This window comes from Gossypium hirsutum, chromosome D10 (assembly GCF_007990345.1).
Source record: "Gossypium hirsutum isolate 1008001.06 chromosome D10, Gossypium_hirsutum_v2.1, whole genome shotgun sequence".
Lineage (NCBI taxonomy): Eukaryota > Viridiplantae > Streptophyta > Magnoliopsida > Malvales > Malvaceae > Gossypium > Gossypium hirsutum.
Window position 1 is genome coordinate 34,095,242 of NC_053446.1, and position 3,573 is coordinate 34,098,814.

General features: G+C 34.5%; 1 non-coding gene across 1 annotated transcript; it reads left to right on the forward strand.

Moving 5' to 3' along the window:
• Window positions 1-291: 291 nt before the first annotated feature.
• On the forward strand, window positions 292-393 carry LOC121222871 (small nucleolar RNA R71). Its single transcript, XR_005920241.1, has one exon. It is a non-coding gene; the product is annotated as a small nucleolar RNA R71 (small nucleolar RNA).
• Window positions 394-3,573: the final 3,180 nt, after the last annotated feature.

The following is a 3,573-nucleotide window of genomic DNA, read 5'->3' on the forward strand; positions in this document are numbered from 1 at the left end:
ATGTTAGTGTTGCAACCAATAACAGTAATATTTTTAAGCATAGAAGTCATAGTAGATACCTAAGCTGCTAAAGACGTAAGAGCGTCAACGTCATGATCTTCTGCCACTTTTCTTCCTGTGGCTGCTTAATTGGCTGGCCACTAGTAGTTATTACTTGAAATTCTTTCTAGAATCTCATACGCTTCATTGTATGACTTTGAAAGAAGAGCTCCGTGAGCTGAAGCGTTTACCACCATTCTTGTGTGAGCATTAAGACCATTGTAAAAAGTCTTAATTGAATGCAATGAGAAATACCATGATGAGGGCATTTCCATAATAATTCCTTAAATCGTTCCTATGCCTCATACAAGGAATCATCACCAAGTTGCTGAAACAGAACCTAGCGGTAAGGAATTCCTTAATTCTTACTTAAAACATTCCACCAATTCTTGCCATGTGGAAAAAGAATAAGGCAATAAGGAATTCAAACATGCTCGTGCTTGATCTCACAATGAATGTGGGAATAACTTCAGTCTTAAGACATCCTCAGATACTCCTGTTCACTTGAAAGGATCACTTACTTCTATAAATAAGCGGATGTGCAAATGTGGATCTTTTAAAGCCATCCCACTAAATTGTCCCATTGTTTGTAATATCTAGAACATCACTGGTTTTAACTCAACCTGAGGGGCCTTAATCTCAAGTCTTACAATCCGTAGATTGAGTTCACTGAATAAGGGCATAGCATACTACCGAATTGCGTGATCTCTATCATCAGCAACAAGGATCAGATTCTGAGTATTGTAAGTTGCGTCTTCTCTTAGATTTTGATTCATTTCTTCGACTTGTCTTTGGGTTGATCATCCTCTTCTTCTTTGCCTAAAAGTATATTTAATTTTTGGGTCAATTAGCAATAGATCGATAATTCGGCCTATAAACCCTGAAAAATCACAAAAATAATAATGTTAAAATTGATAACGAAAAAAATAAAAATAAACCAAACTAAAAAAATTACCTTCACAAATAATGACAAAATACAGTCCTCGACAAAGACGCCAGAAAGTTGTGTCGTGTGATTACGTGCAAGTGTACACGGTTATACAAGTAATAATAAGTAAAGAATATCGTCTCCACATGACTGTTGTGTAAATTATTTGCAAAGATAACTATAAACAATTTGGAAGAAATTAAGTAAAGAGAAATATTGTCAATGAAGTAAAAAATAATGTTAAGGTTGTAATCAAATTTCAAACACCTATAAAATAAAACAACATACCTTGTAGAAAACTATCACAACAGAAAGATTAAACACAAGATTTAACAAAACACAACATGAATAGACTAGAATAAATATTTCACTTAACAAGTGTTCATTGGCACTCATAAAAGGAATATCACGAAGGATCGTGGCAATATGAAAACTCATTAAACCAAATTTTAATTAAGGCATAAGCTTCTCTCGAAGTCCTATTATGTTCCTAAGTTATTCTGCATATGTCTATGTCAAAACTAACCTAGAAATCACCCTTTCAGGCATTTATACAGTTTATGCATACAACAATCATCTTTCGATGTCCACATGATATGCACTATTTAGGTTTTTTTTTCTAGTAACTATTACCTCTTCTCATATTAAATAGTTAATTCATTAACCTACAAATGTTTGCCACACATTTACAAGTATAATCATGAATTAAACCTAAATGAATGAAATAATATTTTGCATAAAATCTTCACAATACAAAAATCAATTAACTCAAATCATGATCCATACTTATTATGAATAAAAAAATTAAGTCATGTAATATTAAATTTGAAAACATAAAAATAAGATGCAAACTTTTCTTTCAACATAGAAAACATCGATTAATAATAAAGAGAAAGGGAAGAAGACTAGCCAAGAGGTTATCCACAACCAATTCACAATAAGAAGAGAAACAGTTGAATTGTAAAGGGTTATCTACGACTGCTCCTTGCGGCTTCCCATGGTGGCTCTCCTCTTTGTCTTTACATTAAATCACCAAAATGATCTCAAGTCATCCCTCTCTAATTGATCTCATTTTCGGCAAGTAAATTTCCTTACTTTGTGGTAATCCATTGTTTAGCAAGCTATGAGAAAGACAAAAACACTCAAAAGATGTTTTTCTGAAAACTGAAGTGTGTTGATGAATGAGATGAAGCATCTTTTTATAGCCTTCTAGCCCCTAACGTCCCTTGCTATTTTTAGAAAAGGAATCCTTGATTTCCTCCCCCTTTGATACCATCCCTTAATGTAAGGAAGAGTGGATTGAGACTTGCTAATTTTAGCAAGGAGGTTAGCTTGTTTCTCTCCTTGTATGGCCCGCCTTAGAATTGTAAAAGGGGAGGTGGTTTTGACTGCTATTTTTAGTAGGGAAGTGGACGGTTTTGAGGCTTGATTCAAGGGAAAAAATATAATGATTTTATTTGATGGAGAATGGGATCAAATTTGATACTTTCTGGGAGATGAGGGGGCGATTATGAACTGTTAATTTTAGCAGTTGATGTTGCCATTTTATTTCATATAAAAGTGGGTAAATGGAATGGTTTTGGGCCTTCAATTAGACAATATTGGGCCTCCATGTAATTGCATCTAAAACAAAGTCATTTTGAAGCTTACATGACTACCTCTTAGATCTTCGAACCTGTACCTATTTAAGACCCAAATACATCCAAAAAAATAATAAAATAGCATGCAGTTAACATAACTTTCACAAACTTAACATATTCCTATGGAAATTATAAAATATCACAAAGTTGAGTACAAAACCATAGAAAGTGTTATTTATTTACTTGAAATTAGAATAAATTGTAAATAAAAGAGTGTTAAAATATCACATATTTTAGAGCCTACACACAACGTGACATGACAATCTCACAGTATTTCCACAAGGTAAAATCATTATGCCGAAAGATTGGTGATTTGGATCCACAAGCTCCGGTCGGTGACACCAAGGTGAAGAGGATAATCTTCTATGGTTTGAGACCAGAGTTCAGAGGCCTTGTTGCTATAGTACAAGGATGGAAAACCAAACCATCACTTGTTGATTTAGAGAACTTGTTGGCTGGTCAAGAGGCACTCTATGCTAGTAAAGGTGAAAGAAAATTCAAGCAACATGATAAGGGCGGGTAATGATGAGAAGTCAAAAAGTAATCAAGATGAATGGAACATTCATGATAGGGGAGGTTTGAACAACCGCGACAATAATAAAAAGATTGAAGGAAAGTGTTATAATTGTAAGAAAAAAAGGTCAAATGGAAAAAGCTTATTGGTCGACAAAAAAGCTTATGGAGAGTAATGCAATTACTTCCAACAATGAAGAAGATTGGGATCTAGAGGCATTATTTACTATCGAAGAGGAAGACATGGTGAATAAAGAAGGTGCTATGAAAAGGGATAAGAAGGGAGCCTTGAGGAGGAACTCGAAGGATGTGGCCTAGTCTATAGAGACTAGGCTTGTGAAGGTACAACAAGCCATAGTGAGTGTCCTTGATCGAGTAGAGGACATCTAGGGTCACATGGATGGACTAAAGATGGGTAATGGAGAGTTTCATGTAAAGCCTAAGAAGGAGCTA